At 34.0% G+C, this 20,998-nt stretch overlaps 1 protein-coding gene and 1 long non-coding RNA gene across 2 annotated transcripts in view; both read left to right on the top strand.

Annotated features, from left to right (window-relative positions):
- The window catches only part of LOC128227708 (heat shock 70 kDa protein 12A-like), a 44,029-nt gene that overhangs the window by 1,777 nt on the left and 21,254 nt on the right, over positions 1–20,998 (top strand). The window lies entirely within an intron of this gene.
- On the top strand, positions 3,336–11,250 carry LOC128227709 (uncharacterized). Its single transcript, XR_008259847.1, has 9 exons — positions 3,336–3,470; positions 3,777–3,890; positions 5,041–5,150; positions 5,796–5,924; positions 6,231–6,344; positions 9,581–9,688; positions 10,331–10,459; positions 10,766–10,879; positions 11,164–11,250. It is a non-coding gene; the product is annotated as an uncharacterized LOC128227709 (long non-coding RNA).

The following is a 20,998-nucleotide window of genomic DNA, read 5'->3' as shown; positions in this document are numbered from 1 at the left end:
TTTGCGGCTTAACATTTGAGGAAATGGCTGTTTCTGCTTTTTATGAAAATACCACAGGTGCTAATACTTGTCTCATTCATTTAGTGTTTGATATATCATTGCCAAACTTTCAGTATGTGTTGCATATAGCCTGAAGCTGAACTATAGGAGTTTTGAAGTCTGTTTCTGAAAAAATGTTGCTTAAATATAGAGGAAGCTTTTGGAGGGGTGGCCTATTTTAAATTGTTATAATTCTTAATTTATACAGCTATCTGGTTGAAATTTGGCCAGTTGACAGTGCTTAGCCATAGAATATTGGTGTTGAGTATGAAATGTGAAAATCTTATATTACATAATATAAATAATTAATAATAATTTTCTTATATATTTTTGACATTTTTAAAAAAAACTACTTTCACTTTCAATTTAATGTTTGGAAATAGTTCCAAATGATGGTAACTAATGAATGAAAGCCTCACTTTCAATTCCAAAGTATAAATGGAGGATTTTTTTTAACATAGGAAGCAGACCCAGGAGGAACTGTCTGTTGAAGAACCCCCCCCCCCCCACCAAGCCACCAAGCTGCCCACCAGAGGCCAAGCTGTACTTGGTGTTTGCCAACATGCTGTAATTTGTAAGTACTTCAAGATAATATATTAGAAAATGGTATTCAAACTGAAGTACAAAGTGAGACAGTTTGGTCATAAAAGCCCATTGAGACTGTTTGTTCCATTCCTAAATGAATTTCTTTCATGTTGTCAATCATTTCTGATGTGGCTTTGATAATAATATTATTTTCTAATGAAACTGCTGACTTGTATCAGTCTTTGGTCTGTATTGTGCATCTATTCACACATTTTGTTTGCTCTTTTAAGCAAACATTACAATAATTGCAAATTCTATAAGCAATTAAACAAAACTTACTGCACATAGGATGCAGAATGATGTTTTATTTAGTGTGCATATGATTTTCAGCTTATGGACAAGAAAACATATACTTTAACAATCACAGCAACACAATGAGATCCCAATTTTAAAGAAATAATGCCACCTTTCATTAATTCATTAATTCATTCTATCAATCATTCATATATATTCATTAATTCATTCATTTATTCAGTTTATTTCATTGAAAAACTTGACATTTCTCAATGCAAAATAAATAAAAAGTGAGCAGTTTTCATAAAGAATAGAGCCTTTTCCCTTAATGCATTAAAAAACACAACCTTAATACAGTATAAATGTTTTAAAAACCCTAATTTATTGCTTATTTTAATAGCCAGCCTGGTTGCTGTAGCCACAGAGGAATTTTCAAGGACAAGAACCAGTGCTGGTAAAACTGTGGTCTCGTGTGGTTTTCCATAGCGGCTCTCGGCAAGGATTTTCAAGAAAGGAATACCATCTCCAAGTAAGAAGAAATTCTAAGCATGTCTGGTTTGAATGCTTGCAAAATGCATCTGGGTACTCAATGAGATGAGATTTACCTTTGAGTTGTTAAAAACTGATTGCAAAATGTCCAAAAGACTATATATTCTTTTAAATTTGTCCTGAAAATCTTTGTACTCTGAATTTAATGCCAAATCTAGCCTTCAAAACAGATTCTTAAAGTATTTTTTTTGTAAAAATGGGCATAATAATGCTATCTCTGCATTTTCTACATCATGTAGCCACCTCATACATGAAAACACCAGCAGTTGTCATGAATCTTTAAGTTTTGGTGTGTTTTTTTGCCATTTCCTTTGTTGCGCCATTTGTCCCGGAAGCCAACAATTTGGCATATAGTGTTGTTTAGACTGTCTATTAACACATGATCACTAAGTTTCTTGTGTTAAACTGGACAGTTCTGTTACCTTTGTATATAAGTGGACCAGAAAAGCAAAATTTTGACAAGTTGAGGCATTTCAGTTTGGCTCTATGTCATTTTTTATATAAAACACTAAGCCGATGAAGTGGAAAAACCTTATTTTGCTTAGAAAAAAATCTTAAAAGAGTAGGCAGGCCAGTTTTGTGGTGCTGTTCTATAGACACCATTAAAAGCTACAAGGAAAACTTTACTTGGTCAAATTATTCCAATGCATAAGGAAATAATGGCTCTTCAAAGGTTTGCGGCTTAACATTTGAGGGAAATGGCTGTTTCTGCTTTTTATGAAAATACCACAGGTGCTAATACTTGTCTCATTCATTTAGTGTTTGATATATCATTGCCAAACTTTCAGTATGTGTTGCATATAGCCTGAAGCTGAACTATAGGAGTTTTGAAGTCTGTTTCTGAAAAAATGTTGCTTTGATATAGAGGAAGCTTTTGGAGGGGTGGCCTATTTTCAAATTGATTATAAATTCTTAATTTATACAGCTATCTGGTTGAAATTTGGCCAGTTGACAGTGCTTAGCCATAGAATATTGGTGTTTGAGTATGAAATGTGAAAATCTTATATTACATAATATAAATTAATAATATATAATTTTCTTATATATTTTTGACATTTTTAAAAAAAACTACTTTCACTTTCAATTTAATGTTTGGAAATAGTTCCAAATGATGGTAACTAATGAATGAAAGCCTCACTTTCAATTCCAAAGTATAAATGGAGGGATTTTTTTAACATAGGAAGCAGACCCAGGAGGAACTGTCTGTTGAAGAACCCCCCCCCCCACCAGCCACCAAGCTGCCCACCAGAGGCCAAGCTGTACTTGGTGTTTGGCAACATGCTGTAATTTGTAAGTACTTCAAGATAATATATTAGAAAATGGTATCCAAACTGAAGTACAAAGTGAGACAGTTTGGTCATAAAAGCCCATTGAGACTGTTTGTTCCATTCCTAAATGAATTTCTTTCATGTTGTCAATCATTTCTGATGTGGCTTTGATAATAATATTATTTTCTAATGAAACTGCTGACTTGTATCAGTCTTTGGTCTGTATTGTGCATCTATTCACATATTTTGTTTGCTCTTTTAAGCAAACATTACAATAATTGCAAATTCTATAAGCAATTAAACAAAACTTACTGCACATAGGATGCAGAATGATGTTTTATTTAGTGTGCATATGATTTTCAGCTTATGGACAAGAAAACATATACTTTAACAATCACAGCAACACAATGAGATCCCAATTTTAAAGAAATAATGCCACCTTTCATTAATTCATTAATTCATTCTATCAATCATTCGTATATATTCATTAATTCATTCATTTATTCAGTTTATTCATTGAAAAACTTGACATTTCTCAATGCAAAATAAATAAAAAGTGAGCAGTTTTCATAAAGAATAGAGCCTTTTCCCTTAATGCATTAAAAAACACAACCTTAATACAGTATAAATGTTTAAAAAACCCTAATTTATTGCTTATTTTAATAGCCAGCCTGGTTGCTGTAGCCACAGAGGAATTTTCAAGGACAAGAACCAGTGCTGGTAAAACTGTGGTCTCGTGTGGTTTTCCATAGCGGCTCTCGGCAAGGATTTTCAAGAAAGGAATACCATCTCCAAGTAAGAAGAAATTCTAAGCATGTCTGGTTTGAATGCTTGCAAAATGCATCTGGGTACTCAATGAGATGAGATTTACCTTTGAGTTGTTAAAAACTGATTGCAAAATGTCCAAAAGACTATATATTCTATTAAATTTGTCCTGAAAATCTTTGAATTCATGAACTTTTCTGCATATTTATCACATTTATGACTATATTAAAGGTTGTGTATGCCTCAAATGAGTGCTTACAGGCCTTTTTCAAACTTTAACAGTAGTGGCAGATAGTTTTATTTGTGTAAAACATTGCTTTTGTGTCTTGCTTGCAGATCATGATGTGCCAATAAGCTCCAGTTAGCTGCGGCCTTTTCCCCAGGTGGTAGTCCTGCAATCTGAATCCAGGAGATGCAGCTCTGAATCCAATATTTCAGAAGAATGAAGATGTTAGTCAACTCTGTAGTACTTGTTTGTGTGTAAATGATTCCATTGAGTGAGATTTATAGCAAATCAGGTGTAAATAAGCATCTTATAGACAATAGTGAAGTGCTGTACTCTGAATTTAATGCCAAATCTAGCCTTCAAAACAGATTCTTAAAGTAATTTTTTTTTAAAAATGGGCATAATAATGCTATCTCTGCATTTTCTACATCATGTAGCCACCTCATACATGAAAACACTAGCAGTTGTCATGAATCTTTAAGTTTTGGTGTGTTTTTTGCCATTTCCTTTGTTGCGCCATTTGTCCCGGAAGCCAACAATTTGGCATATAGTGTTGTTTAGACTGTCTATTAACACATGATCACTAAATTTCTTGTGTTAAACTGGACAGTTCTGTTACCTTTGTATATAAGTGGACCAGAAAAGCAAAATTTTGACAAGTTGAGGCATTTCAGTTTGGCTCTATGTCATTTTTTATATAAAACACTAAGCCGATGAAGTGGAAAAACCTTATTTTGCTTAGAAAAAAATCTTAAAAGAGTAGGCAGGCCAGTTTTGTGGTGCTGTTCTATAGACACCATTAAAAGCTACAAGGAAAACTTTACTTGGTCAAATTATTCCAATGCATAAGGAAATAATGGCTCTTCAAAGGTTTGCGGCTTAACATTTGAGGGAAATGGCTGTTTCTGCTTTTTATGAAAATACCACAGGTGCTAATACTTGTCTCATTCATTTAGTGTTTGATATATCATTGCCAAACTTTCAGTATGTGTTGCATATAGCCTGAAGCTGAACTATAGGAGTTTTGAAGTCTGTTTCTGAAAAAATGTTGCTTAATATAGAGGAAGCTTTTGGAGGGGTGGCCTATTTTAAATTGTTATAAATTCTTAATTTATACAGCTATCTGGTTGAAATTTGGCCAGTTGACAGTGCTTAGCCATAGAATATTGGTGTTTGAGTATGAAATGTGAAAATCTTATATTACATAATATAAATTAATAATATATAATTTTCTTATATATTTTTGACATTTTTAAAAAAAACTACTTTCACTTTCAATTTAATGTTTGGAAATAGTTCCAAATGATGGTAACTAATGAATGAAAGCCTCACTTTCAATTCCAAAGTATAAATGGAGGGATTTTTTTAACATAGGAAGCAGACCCAGGAGGAACTGTCTGTTGAAGAACCCCCCCCCCCCCCAGCCACCAAGCTGCCCACCAGAGGCCAAGCTGTACTTGGTGTTTGCCAACATGCTGTAATTTGTAAGTACTTCAAGATAATATATTAGAAAATGGTATTCCAAACTGAAGTACAAAAGTGAGACAGTTTGGTCATAAAAGCCCATTGAGACTGTTTGTTCCATTCCTAAATGAATTTCTTTCATGTTGTCAATCATTTCTGATGTGGCTTTGATAATAATATTATTTTCTAATGAAACTGCTGACTTGTATCAGTCTTTGGTCTGTATTGTGCATCTATTCACACATTTTGTTTGCTCTTTTAAGCAAACATTACAATAATTGCAAATTCTATAAGCAATTAAACAAAACTTACTGCACATAGGATGCAGAATGATGTTTTATTTAGTGTGCATATGATTTTCAGCTTATGGACAAGAAAACATATACTTTAACAATCACAGCAACACAATGAGATCCCAATTTTAAAGAAATAATGCCACCTTTCATTAATTCATTAATTCATTCTATCAATCATTCATATATATTCATTAATTCATTCATTTATTCAGTTTATTCATTGAAAAACTTGACATTTCTCAATGCAAAATAAATAAAAAGTGAGCAGTTTTCATAAAGAATAGAGCCTTTTCCCTTAATGCATTAAAAACACAACCTTAATACAGTATAAATGTTTTAAAAACCCTAATTTATTGCTTATTTTAATAGCCAGCCTGGTTGCTGTAGCCACAGAGGAATTTTCAAGGACAAGAACCAGTGCTGGTAAAACTGTGGTCTCGTGTGGTTTTCCATACCGGCTCTCGGCAAGGATTTTCAAGAAAGGAATACCATCTCCAAGTAAGAAGAAATTCTAAGCATGTCTGGTTTGAATGCTTGCAAAATGCATCTGGGTACTCAATGAGATGAGATTTACCTTTGAGTTGTTAAAAACTGATTGCAAAATGTCCAAAAGACTATATATTCTATTAAATTTGTCCTGAAAATCTTTGAATTCATGAACTTTTCTGCATATTTATCACATTTATGACTATATTAAAGGTTGTGTATGCCTCAAATGAGTGTTTACAGGCCTTTTTCAAACTTTAACAGTAGTTGCAGATAGTTTTATTTGTGTAAAACATTGCTTTTGTGTCTTGCTTGCAGATCATGATGTGCCAATAAGCTCCAGTTAGCTGCGGCCTTTTCCCCAGGTGGTAGTCCTGCAATCTGAATCCAGGAGATGCAGCTCTGAATCCAATATTTCAGAAGAATGAAGATGTTAGTCAACTCTGTAGTACTTGTTTGTGTGTAAATGATTCCATTGAGTGAGATTTATAGCAAATCAGGTGTAAATAAGCATCTTATAGACAATAGTGAAGTGCTGTACTCTGAATTTAATGCCAAATCTAGCCTTCAAAACAGATTCTTAAAGTAATTTTTTTTTTAAAAATGGGCATAATAATGCTATCTCTGCATTTTCTACATCATGTAGCCACCTCATACATGAAAACACTAGCAGTTGTCATGAATCTTTAAGTTTTGGTGTGTTTTTTGCCATTTCCTTTGTTGCGCCATTTGTCCCGGAAGCCAACAATTTGGCATATAGTGTTGTTTAGACTGTCTATTAACACATGATCACTAAATTTCTTGTGTTAAACTGGACAGTTCTGTTACCTTTGTATATAAGTGGACCAGAAAAGCAACACTTTGACAAGTTGAGGCATTTCAGTTTGGCTCTATGTTCATTTTTTATATAAAACACTAAGCCGATGAAGTGGAAAAACCTTATTTTGCTTAGAAAAAAATCTTAAAAGAGTAGGCAGGCCAGTTTTGTGGTGCTGTTCTATAGACACCATTAAAAGCTACAAGGAAAACTTTACTTGGTCAAATTATTCCAATGCATAAGGAAATAATGGCTCTTCAAAGGTTTGCGGCTTAACATTTGAGGGAAATGGCTGTTTCTGCTTTTTAATGAAAATACCACAGGTGCTAATACTTGTCTCATTCATTTAGTGTTTGATATATCATTGCCAAACTTTCAGTATGTGTTGCATATAGCCTGAAGCTGAACTATAGGAGTTTTGAAGTCTGTTTCTGAAAAAATGTTGCTTAAATTGATATAGAGGAAGCTTTTGGAGGGGTGGCCTATTTTAAATTGTTATAAATTCTTAATTTATACAGCTATCTGGTTGAAATCTGGCCAGTTGACAGTGCTTAGCCATAGAATATTGGTGTTTGAGTATGAAATGTGAAAATCTTATATTACATAATATAAATTAATAATATATAATTTTCTTATATATTTTTGACATTTTTTAAAAAAACTACTTTCACTTTCAATTTAATGTTTGGAAATAGTTCCAAATGATGGTAACTAATGAATGAAAGCCTCACTTTCAATTCCAAAGTATAAATGGAGGGATTTTTTTAACATAGGAAGCAGACCCAGGAGGAACTGTCTGTTGAATAATCCCCCCCCCACCAGCCACCAAGCTGCCCACCAGAGGCCAAGCTGTACTTGGTGTTTGCCAACATGCTGTAATTTGTAAGTACTTCATGATAATATATTAGAAAATGGTATCCAAACTGAAGTACAGAGTGAGACAGTTTGGTCATAAAAGCCCATTGAGACTGTTTGTTCCATTCCTAAATGAATTTCTTTCATGTTGTCAATCATTTCTGATGTGGCTTTGATAATAATATTATTTTCTAATGAAACTGCTGACTTGTATCAGTCTTTGGTCTGTATTGTGCATCTATTCACACATTTTGTTTGCTCTTTTAAGCAAACATTACAATAATTGCAAATTCTATAAGCAATTAAACAAAACTTACTGCACATAGGATGCAGAATGATGTTTTATTTAGTGTGCATATGATTTTCAGCTTATGGAAAAGAAAACATATACTTTAACAATCACAGCAACACAATGAGATCCCAATTTTAAAGAAATAATGCCACCTTTCATTAATTCATTAATTCATTCTATCAATCATTCATATATATTCATTAATTCATTCATTTATTCAGTTTATTTATTGAAAAACTTGACATTTCTCAATGCAAAATAAATAAAAAGTGAGCAGTTTTCATAAAGAATAGAGCCTTTTCCCTTAATGCATTAAAAACACAACCTTAATACAGTATAAATATTTTTAAAACCCTAATTTATTGCTTATTTTAATAGCCAGCCTGGTTGCTGTAGCCACAGAGGAATTTTCAAGGACAAGAACCAGTGCTGGTAAAACTGTGGTCTCGTGTGGTTTTCCATACCGGCTCTCGGCAAGGATTTTCAAGAAAGGAATACCATCTCCAAGTAAGAAGAAATTCTAAGCATGTCTGGTTTGAATGCTTGCAAAATGCATCTGGGTACTCAATGAGATGAGATTTACCTTTGAGTTGTTAAAAACTGATTGCAAAATGTCCAAAAGACTATATATTCTATTAAATTTGTCCTGAAAATCTTTGTACTCTGAATTTAATGCCAAATCTAGCCTTCAAAACAGATTCTTAAAGTATTTTTTTTTTAAAAATGGGCATAATAATGCTATCTCTGCATTTTCTACATCATGTAGCCACCTCATACATGAAAACACCAGCAGTTGTCATGAATCTTTAAGTTTTGGTGTGTTTTTTGCCATTTCCTTTGTTGCGCCATTTGTCCCGGAAGCCAACAATTTGGCATATAGTGTTGTTTAGACTGTCTATTAACACATGATCACTAAATTTCTTGTGTTAAACTGGACAGTTCTGTTACCTTTGTATATAAGTGGACCAGAAAAGCAAAATTTTGACAAGTTGAGGCATTTCAGTTTGGCTCTATGTCATTTTTTATATAAAACACTAAGCCGATGAAGTGGAAAAACCTTATTTTGCTTAGAAAAAAATCTTAAAAGAGTAGGCAGGCCAGTTTTGTGGTGCTGTTCTATAGACACCATTAAAAGCTACAAGGAAAACTTTACTTGGTCAAATTATTCCAATGCATAAGGAAATAATGGCTCTTCAAAGGTTTGCGGCTTAACATTTGAGGGAAATGGCTGTTTCTGCTTTTTATGAAAATACCACAGGTGCTAATACTTGTCTCATTCATTTAGTGTTTGATATATCATTGCCAAACTTTCAGTATGTGTTGCATATAGCCTGAAGCTGAACTATAGGAGTTTTGAAGTCTGTTTCTGAAAAAATGTTGCTTTGATATAGAGGAAGCTTTTGGAGGGGTGGCCTATTTCAAATTGATATAAATTCTTAATTTGTACAGCTATCTGGTTGAAATTTGGCCAGTTGACAGTGCTTAGCCATAGAATATTGGTGTTTGAGTATGAAATGTGAAAATCTTATATTACATAATATAAATTAATAATATATAATTTTCTTATATATTTTTGACATTTTTAAAAAAAACTACTTTCACTTTCAATTTAATGTTTGGAAATAGTTCCAAATGATGGTAACTAATGAATGAAAGCCTCACTTTCAATTCCAAAGTATAAATGGAGGGATTTTTTTAACATAGGAAGCAGACCCAGGAGGAACTGTCTGTTGAAGAACCCCCCCCCCCCCCCCACCAAGCTGCCCACCAGAGGCCAAGCTGTACTTGGTGTTTGCCAACATGCTGTAATTTGTAAGTACTTCAAGATAATATATTAGAAAATGGTATCCAAACTGAAGTACAAAGTGAGACAGTTTGGTCATAAAAGCCCATTGAGACTGTTTGTTCCATTCCTAAATGAATTTCTTTCATGTTGTCAATCATTTCTGATGTGGCTTTGATAATAATATTATTTTCTAATGAAACTGCTGACTTGTATCAGTCTTTGGTCTGTATTGTGCATCTATTCACACATTTTGTTTGCTCTTTTAAGCAAACATTACAATAATTGCAAATTCTATAAGCAATTAAACAAAACTTACTGCACATAGGATGCAGAATGATGTTTTATTTAGTGTGCATATGATTTTCAGCTTATGGAAAAGAAAACATATACTTTAACAATCACAGCAACACAATGAGATCCCAATTTTAAAGAAATAATGCCACCTTTCATTAATTCATTAATTCATTCTATCAATCATTCATATATATTCATTAATTCATTCATTTATTCAGTTTATTCATTGAAAAACTTGACATTTCTCAATGCAAAATAAATAAAAAGTGAGCAGTTTTCATAAAGAATAGAGCCTTTTCCCTTAATGCATTAAAAACACAACCTTAATACAGTATAAATGTTTTAAAACCCTAATTTATTGCTTATTTTAATAGCCAGCCTGGTTGCTGTAGCCACAGAGGAATTTTCAAGGACAAGAACCAGTGCTGGTAAAACTGTGGTCTCGTGTGGTTTTCCATACCGGCTCTCGGCAAGGATTTTCAAGAAAGGAATACCATCTCCAAGTAAGAAGAAATTCTAAGCATGTCTGGTTTGAATGCTTGCAAAATGCATCTGGGTACTCAATGAGATGAGATTTACCTTTGAGTTGTTAAAAACTGATTGCAAAATGTCCAAAAGACTATATATTCTATTAAATTTGTCCTGAAAATCTTTGAATTCATGAACTTTTCTGCATATTTATCACATTTATGACTATATTAAAGGTTGTGTATGCCTCAAATGAGTGTTTACAGGCCTTTTTCAAACTTTAACAGTAGTGGCAGATAGTTTTATTTGTGTAAAACATTGCTTTTGTGTCTTGCTTGCAGATCATGATGTGCCAATAAGCTCCAGTTAGCTGCGGCCTTTTCCCCAGGTGGTAGTCCTGCAATCTGAATCCAGGAGATGCAGCTCTGAATCCAATATTTCAGAAGAATGAAGATGTTAGTCAACTCTGTAGTACTTGTTTGTGTGTAAATGATTCCATTGAGTGAGATTTATAGCAAATCAGGTGTAAATAAGCATCTTAAAGACAATAGTGAAGTGCTGTACTCTGAATTTAATGCCAAATCTAGCCTTCAAAACAGATTCTTAAAGTATTTTTTTTTTAAAAATGGGCATAATAATGCAATTTAATGTTTGGAAATAGTTCCAAATGATGGTAACTAATGAATGAAAGCCTCACTTTCAATTCCAAAGTATAAATGGAGGGATTTTTTTAACATAGGAAGCAGACCCAGGAGGAACTGTCTGTTGAAGAACCCACCCCCCCACCAAGCTGCCCACCAGAGGCCAAGCTGTACTTGGTGTTTGCCAACATGCTGTAATTTGTAAGTACTTCAAGATAATATATTAGAAAATAGTATCCAAACTGAAGTACAAAGTGAGACAGTTTGGTCATAAAAGCCCATTGAGACTGTTTGTTCCATTCCTAAATGAATTTCTTTCATGTTGTCAATCATTTCTGATGTGGCTTTGATAATAATATTATTTTCTAATGAAACTGCTGACTTGTATCAGTCTTTGGTCTGTATTGTGCATCTATTCACACATTTTGTTTGCTCTTTTAAGCAAACATTACAATAATTGCAAATTCTATAAGCAATTAAACAAAACTTACTGCACATAGGATGCAGAATGATGTTTTATTTAGTGTGCATATGATTTTCAGCTTATGGACAAGAAAACATATACTTTAACAATCACAGCAACACAATGAGATCCCAATTTTAAAGAAATAATGCCACCTTTCATTAATTCATTAATTCATTCTATCAATCATTCATATATATTCATTAATTCATTCATTTATTCAGTTTATTCATTGAAAAACTTGACATTTCTCAATGCAAAATAAATAAAAAGTGAGCAGTTTTCATAAAGAATAGAGCCTTTTCCCTTAATGCATTAAAAAACACAACCTTAATACAGTATAAATGTTTAAAAAACCCTAATTTATTGCTTATTTTAATAGCCAGCCTGGTTGCTGTAGCCACAGAGGAATTTTCAAGGACAAGAACCAGTGCTGGTAAAACTGTTGTCTCGTGTGGTTTTCCATACCGGCTCTCGGCAAGGATTTTCAAGAAAGGAATACCATCCCCAAGTAAGAAGAAATTCTAAGCATGTCTGGTTTGAATGCTTGCAAAATGCATCTGGGTACTCAATGAGATGAGATTTACCTTTGAGTTGTTAAAAACTGATTGCAAAATGTCCAAAAGACTATATTTTCTATTAAATTTGTCCTGAAAATCTTTGAATTCATGAACTTTTTTGCATATTTATCACATTTATGACTATATTAAAGGTTGTGTATGCCTCAAATGAGTGTTTACAGGCCTTTTTCAAACTTTAACAGTAGTGGCAGATAGTTTTATTTGTGTAAAACATTGCTTTTGTGTCTTGCTTGCAGATCATGATGTGCCAATAAGCTCCAGTTAGCTGCGACCTTTTCCCCAGGTGGTAGTCCTGCAATCTGAATCCAGGAGATGCAGCTCTGAATCCAATATTTCAGAAGAATGAAGATGTTAGTCAACTCTGTAGTACTTGTTTGTGTGTAAATGATTCCATTGAGTGAGATTTATAGCAAATCAGGTGTAAATAAGCATCTTATAGACAATAGTGAAGTGCTGTACTCTAAATTTAATGCCAAATCTAGCTTTCAAAACAGATTCTTAAAGTATTTTTTTTTTAAAAATGGGCATAATAATGCTATCTCTGCATTTTCTACATCATGTAGCCACCTCATACATGAAAACACTAGCAGTTGTCATGAATCTTTAAGTTTTGGTGTGTTTTTTGCCATTTCCTTTGTTGCGCCATTTGTCCCGGAAGCCAACAATTTGGCATATAGTGTTGTTTAGACTGTCTATTAACACATGATCACTAAATTTCTTGTGTTAAACTGGACAGTTCTGTTACCTTTGTATATAAGTGGACCAGAAAAGCAAAATTTTGACAAGTTGAGGCATTTCAGTTTGGCTCTATGTCATTTTTTATATAAAACACTAAGCCGATGAAGTGGAAAAACCTTATTTTGCTTAGAAAAAAATCTTAAAAGAGTAGGCAGGCCAGTTTTGTGGTGCTGTTCTATAGACACCATTAAAAGCTACAAGGAAAACTTTACTTGGTCAAATTATTCCAATGCATAAGGAAATAATGGCTCTTCAAAGGTTTGCGGCTTAACATTTGAGGGAAATGGCTGTTTCTGCTTTTTATGAAAATACCACAGGTGCTAATACTTGTCTCATTCATTTAGTGTTTGATATATCATTGCCAAACTTTCAGTATGTGTTGCATATAGCCTGAAGCTGAACTATAGGAGTTTTGAAGTCTGTTTCTGAAAAAATGTTGCTTTGATATAGAGGAAGCTTTTGGAGGGGTGGCCTATTTTAAATTGTTATAAATTCTTAATTTATACAGCTATCTGGTTGAAATTTGGCCAGTTGACAGTGCTTAGCCATAGAATATTGGTGTTTGAGTATGAAATGTGAAAATCATATATTACATAATATAAATTAATAATATATAATTTTCTTATATATTTTTGACATTTTTAAAAAAAACTACTTTCACTTTCAATTTAATGTTTGGAAATAGTTCCAAATGATGGTAACTAATGAATGAAAGCCTCACTTTTAATTCCAAAGTATAAATGGAGGGATTTTTTTAACATAGGAAGCAGACCCAGGAGGAACTGTCTGTTGAAGAACCCCCCCCCCCCCACCAAGCTGCCCACCAGAGGCAAGCTGTACTTGGTGTTTGCCAACATGCTGTAATTTGTAAGTACTTCAAGATAATATATTAAAAAATGGTTTCCAAACTGAAGTACAAAAGAGACAGTTTGGTCATAAAAGCCCATTGAGACTGTTTGTTCCATTCCTAAATGAATTTCTTTCATGTTGTCAATCATTTCTGATGTGGCTTTGATAATAATATTATTTTCTAATGAAACTGCTGACTTGTATCAGTCTTTGGTCTGTATTGTGCATCTATTCACACATTTTGTTTGCTCTTTTAAGCAAACATTACAATAATTGCAAATTCTATAAGCAATTAAACAAAACTTACTGCACATAGGATGCAGAATGATGTTTTATTTAGTGTGCATATGATTTTCAGCTTATGGAAAAGAAAACATATACTTTAACAATCACAGCAACACAATGAGATCCCAATTTTAAAGAAATAATGCCACCTTTCATTAATTCATTAATTCATTCTATCAATCATTCATATATATTCATTAATTCATTCATTTATTCAGTTTATTCATTGAAAAACTTGACATTTCTCAATGCAAAATAAATAAAAAGTGAGCAGTTTTCATAAAGAATAGAGCCTTTTCCCTTAATGCATTAAAAACACAACCTTAATACAGTATAAATGTTTTTAAAACCCTAATTTATTGCTTATTTTAATAGCCAGCCTGGTTGCTGTAGCCACAGAGGAATTTTCAAGGACAAGAACCAGTGCTGGTAAAACTGTGGTCTCGTGTGGTTTTCCATACCGGCTCTCGGCAAGGATTTTCAAGAAAGGAATACCATCTCCAAGTAAGAAGAAATTCTAAGCATGTCTGGTTTGAATGCTTGCAAAATGCATCTGGGTACTCAATGAGATGAGATTTACCTTTGAGTTGTTAAAAACTGATTGCAAAATGTCCAAAAGACTATATATTCTATTAAATTTGTCCTGAAAATCTTTGAATTCATGAACTTTTCTGCATATTTATCACATTTATGACTATATTAAAGGTTGTGTATGCCTCAAATGAGTGTTTACAGGCCTTTTTCAAACTTTAACAGTAGTGGCAGATAGTTTTATTTGTGTAAAACATTGCTTTTGCGTCTTGCTTGCAGATCATGATGTGCCAATAAGCTCCAGTTAGCTGCGGCCTTTTCCCCAGGTGGTAGTCCTGCAATCTGAATCCAGGAGATGCAGCTCTGAATCCAATATTTCAGAAGAATGAAGATGTTAGTCAACTCTGTAGTACTTGTTTGTGTGTAAATGATTCCATTGAGTGAGATTTATAGCAAATCAGGTGTAAATAAGCATCTTATAGACAATAGTGAAGTGCTGTACTCTGAATTTAATGCCAAATCTAGCCTTCAAAACAGATTCTTAAAGTAATTTTTTTTTTTAAAATGGGCATAATAATGCTATCTCTGCATTTTCTACATCATGTAGCCACCTCATACATGAAAACACTAGCAGTTGTCATGAATCTTTAAGTTTTGGTGTGTTTTTTGCCATTTCCTTTGTTGCGCCATTTGTCCCGGAAGCCAACAATTTGGCATATAGTGTTGTTTAGACTGTCTATTAACACATGATCACTAAATTTCTTGTGTTAAACTGGACAGTTCTGTTACCTTTGTATATAAGTGGACCAGAAAAGCAACATTTTGACAAGTTGAGGCATTTCAGTTTGGCTCTATGTTATTTTTTATATAAAACACTAAGCCGATGAAGTGGAAAAACCTTATTTTGCTTAGAAAAAAATCTTAAAAGAGTAGGCAGGCCAGTTTTGTGGTGCTGTTCTATAGACACCATTAAAAGCTACAAGGAAAACTTTACTTGGTCAAATTATTCCAATGCATAAGGAAATAATGGCTCTTCAAAGGTTTGCGGCTTAACATTTGAGGGAAATGGCTGTTTCTGCTTTTTAATGAAAATACCACAGGTGCTAATACTTGTCTCATTCATTTAGTGTTTGATATATCATTGCCAAACTTTCAGTATGTGTTGCATATAGCCTGAAGCTGAACTATAGGAGTTTTGAAGTCTGTTTCTGAAAAAATGTTGCTTAAATTGATATAGAGGAAGCTTTTGGAGGGGTGGCCTATTTTAAATTGTTATAAATTCTTAATTTATACAGCTATCTGGTTGAAATCTGGCCAGTTGACAGTGCTTAGCCATAGAATATTGGTGTTTGAGTATGAAATGTGAAAATCTTATATTACATAATATAAATTAATAATATATAATTTTCTTATATATTTTTGACATTTTTTAAAAAAACTACTTTCACTTTCAATTTAATGTTTGGAAATAGTTCCAAATGATGGTAACTAATGAATGAAAGCCTCACTTTCAATTCCAAAGTATAAATGGAGGGATTTTTTTAACATAGGAAGCAGACCCAGGAGGAACTGTCTGTTGAATAATCCCCCCCCCCCCACCAAGCTGCCCACCAGAGGCCAAGCTGTACTTGGTGTTTGCCAACATGCTGTAATTTGTAAGTACTTCATGATAATATATTAGAAAATGGTATCCAAACTGAAGTACAGAGTGAGACAGTTTGGTCATAAAAGCCCATTGAGACTGTTTGTTCCATTCCTAAATGAATTTCTTTCATGTTGTCAATCATTTATGATGTGGCTTTGATAATAATATTATTTTCTAATGAAACTGCTGACTTGTATCAGTCTTTGGTCTGTATTGTGCATCTATTCACACATTTTGTTTGCTCTTTTAAGCAAACATTACAATAATTGCAAATTCTATAAGCAATTAAACAAAACTTACTGCACATAGGATGCAGAATGATGTTTTATTTAGTGTGCATATGATTTTCAGCTTATGGAAAAGAAAACATATACTTTAACAATCACAGCAACACAATGAGATCCCAATTTTAAAGAAATAATGCCACCTTTCATTAATTCATTAATTCATTCTATCAATCATTCATATATATTCATTAATTCATTCATTTATTCAGTTTATTTATTGAAAAACTTGACATTTCTCAATGCAAAATAAATAAAAAGTGAGCAGTTTTCATAAAGAATAGAGCCTTTTCCCTTAATGCATTAAAAACACAACCTTAATACAGTATAAATATTTTTAAAACCCTAATTTATTGCTTATTTTAATAGCCAGCCTGGTTGCTGTAGCCACAGAGGAATTTTCAAGGACAAGAACCAGTGCTGGTAAAACTGTGGTCTCGTGTGGTTTTCCATACCGGCTCTCGGCAAGGATTTTCAAAAAAGGAATACCATCTCCAAGTAAGAAGAAATTCTAAGCATGTCTGGTTTGAATGCTTGCAAAATGCATCTGGGTACTCAATGAGATGAGATTTACCTTTGAGTTGTTAAAAACTGATTGCAAAATGTCCAAAAGACTATATATTCTATTAAATGTGTCCTGAAAATCTTTGTACTCTGAATTTAATGCCAAATCTAGCCTTCAAAACAGATTCTTAAAGTATTTTTTTTTTAAAAATGGGCATAATAATGCTATCTCTGCATTTTCTACATCATGTAGCCACCTCATACATGAAAACACCAGCAGTTGTCATGAATCTTTAAGTTTTGGTGTGTTTTTTGCCATTTCCTTTGTTGCGCCATTTGTCCCGGAAGCCAACAATTTGGCATATAGTGTTGTTTAGACTGTCTATTAACACATGATCACTAAATTTCTTGTGTTAAACTGGACAGTTCTGTTACCTTTGTATATAAGTGGACCAGAAAAGCAAAATTTTGACAAGTTGAGGCATTTCAGTTTGGCTCTATGTCATTTTTTATATAAAACACTAAGCCGATGAAGTGGAAAAACCTTATTTTGCTTAGAAAAAAATCTTAAAAGAGTAGGCAGGCCAGTTTTGTGGTGCTGTTCTATAGACACCATTAAAAGCTACAAGGAAAACTTTACTTGGTCAAATTATTCCAATGCATAAGGAAATAATGGCTCTTCAAAGGTTTGCGGCTTAACATTTGAGGGAAATGGCTGTTTCTGCTTTTTATGAAAATACCACAGGTGCTAATACTTGTCCGGATGTGAATACAGAAACAAAGAGTGCTTGTGTTCAAGTATCAATATTTTATTAAAATTGAATGAAAAAGAAGCAAAAAATGTTCTTTTTGCAGAGAACTTGACTGAATTTGACACTCTATTGCAGATATTGATAGTTTTCAATGTAAATATTGGAAAAATCATAGCTTGTGGAAGTCTGATAATTAGTTGTTTGTAGCCGATTGACTCCCTGGCGGAAGGGTTATGTATTTGAACTCAATTTTGACAGTCGGGTCAATGGTCAACATGGTGTTTTGTTGTGATTATATTTTGTGTCTTGAATTGTTCTAGAGATGCCATGTCCTTGTTTTTTAATTGGGGTGTGTATAAAGTCAAAAGCCAGGTAAGTGTCTATATGAAACATATAGTAAAAATAACTGTGGTCTCACGCCATAAGTGAGGGATAGAACAGGCTGACAGATAACATGGATAAAATACCGTTCCTTACTTACACAAAAGTGTAACGGCCTGTGCGAAGACGGGGCGACGCTATTGTGAGCCAGGATCGCGGAGATGGTCACCAATTATATATCTACCTGACTCTAAGTGACGGATAGATTGGGCTGGAAAATCGTATATTTATTATCTCTTTTACAGAAGTGTAACAGACTGTGCGAAGAAGGGGTGGCGCTACAGTCGGCCAGGGTTGCAGAGCTTGTCATCAGCCCTGACTTGGCTGGTTCTCCTATATTGGACGGACAGGTTTACACTTGATGGATATATGTTTGTTCTTTATTTTCTACTATAAATGCATTATACCAGATTCACTATAAGGCATTCAATCCATAATTAAGCAATGCTTTGCATTATTCCATTCTCCGTTAAGTCAATACTTATTTATTTTATTAGCACAATATAAATTTCCCATAGCTTGATTTGAGTAATGTTTTCTCGAAGAAAAAGTATTAAAACTGTTCGCTAAACAAAAGTAATCTTTGAATAGCATAATGCTAGGAAAAGACACTGCCGTAAATTATGAAAGGTATACAAACTTCTTCAGACTCCAAGTTCCGTTAACCAGCTACCAGCGAAAGCATTGACAACAAATCCAGCCCTGAACATTCCGGCGAAAGCCGCTGGAAGTAATCATGTATGTTCGGATTCCAATGAAGTCACATTTTTTTATATAAACAGTCTAATGTAATTCCTATACTTTACTGTCTTTCTTAATATTCATCCTGTTCCTGTCAGAGCATTATGCCCCTCGCTATCTGTCAAACGAACACTGTATTTCTGTCTTTTTGTATCTTTCTCCACCACTTCCATCTCTCTTCCTCTTTTCCTCCTTTTGCTTCTCTATTTCTTCCCTTGTATCTCCAAACTACCACAATTGGCATATTTTTCTTCTTCCATTCTGTTTTCAAAACTGGATGTGTCTAAATAAGTTACAACTACTGGTATTTGATTTTAAACACTGCTTTTTATACTCATGACATTGGACCGGACGTGGGATTTATGTGCGGCAGATTTAAAGTGCATGTTACATGTTATGTATTTAAGACAAGGACAGGGTTTGCGTCAAGTATGAGCGCAGCCACAACAAACCGCACTCAAGACGTTCAGATGCAACAATTATCAAAAACATTCGTGGTGAGAAGGAACAAGCCAATCGAGCAACATTGTCAGGGGAAAGAAAAGGCAGTGAGTGAAATTTACGTATATATAGATAACACAATTAGTTTATTGAATAGTATACCAATATTGAAAAATAATTAGTCCATTGGACAAGCAATGTGCCCTTAGAAAAATGTTTCCGAAAAACCGCCTTTGTTGCCGTAAAATGAAATCGATTTAAGAATATTTTGTTTTGTTTGAAGCTTGAGGGAGCAATTAAAGAGTTTTGCAAGAATATAGCCCCCATGGTCATCGAACAGTTCAACATTAAGGTATGTCAAAATAACCGTTTGAGTTATACTTAAAAGTTAAACTTTTTGCTTTAAGTGTGAACTTAACAGATCGGACGTGTTTTTTGTGTTGCTAGAAATATTCAAAAAAAAGCTGGGTTATACCTATCAGTTTACATGGATTTTTATACCAAAATGTGCTTCTTGCTACAAAGATTGTAGTGCCCTTATAACTTTGGATCTAAAAATGTGAACTTGTGAGTCTTGGACGATTTTTGTTAGAACAAAGGAATATGTTTACTGTTTGAGAGGTGAACACTTGTCAAGCGGATTCGTATATTCGCGGATTATCTAACACCTGGTTATTATCCATTATATTACCTGGCTATTATGGCAAGCGGAACAATAGAAGATCTTCGGCACATACCGGATTACATCCCGGGATTTCCGATAGCGCCCTCGGCATTGCTCGCCTATAGCGGAACCGAAATCGTGGACCTCCCGGAACATCACGATCACGATCCTGATCAACTTACGCCCCTTACCGCTGTACGTATCAAAGATAAACAACATACGCCATGTGAATATGATGCCAATGAATACGTAGACGAATATGATGACACATATGATTGCCACGAACCCATTGATATTACACTAGCAAATGAGACAATTAATATGAATAGTCAGCCCCATAGCAATCAGCAGTTCTTCTATACTTTAGACGACTGCTTGAGTATGTGGAAAAGTTACTCTGCCTGACTAAAAGAAATGACTGTGACATAGTATTGTACAGGTCAATTCTTCTGAAAAGAGCCCGAGAAATCGAAACATGCCCAAAAGGATCCCTTGTCCAACGACGCTCAACGAAGGTGGAAGAGAGCTGTGTGCGATATGCCAAAGACTGCTTCACTCTACAGGAATTTATTGACAATAAAGACGAGAAAGCAATAGCTGAAATATTCACAAAAAAACGCACAACAGTCAAATTTGAAAACGCTTCTAACAGCGTTCATGCTGAAACGTCCCAACTATCGAGTACCGTTCAACAAGAACTTGCATTTATGAAATCCTCCATTCAGCTTCTACAGCAAGACGTTACAATACTCAAGCAGGAAAACGAGATTCAGAAGAAAACAATTGATAAACTAACCAACAATTTAGCAGAATGTAGAAAAACACTTACTGAAAGCAACAATGAAAGTGTACGTCTACGGAAAATAGATATTGACTATATGACCTCTATGAAAATAGCATGACCATACTTGAATCATTTTATTTTCCGCGCTCATATGCCGCGGCCGTCATAGGACAAAATGAGCAGCATTTGCCAAAAACCCCAACAAGCGCTCATGTGACCGATCCTGCAACGTTGACCACCTATCACCATAGCAACCAAGGCCAAACACCTGCCCCTGGAAACAACGCTGC

The sequence above is a fragment of the Mya arenaria genome, chromosome 3, assembly GCF_026914265.1.
Source record: "Mya arenaria isolate MELC-2E11 chromosome 3, ASM2691426v1".
Lineage (NCBI taxonomy): Eukaryota > Metazoa > Mollusca > Bivalvia > Myida > Myidae > Mya > Mya arenaria.
Note: the sequence above shows the minus strand (reverse complement) of the source record. Positions and strands in the feature narration are given on the sequence as shown.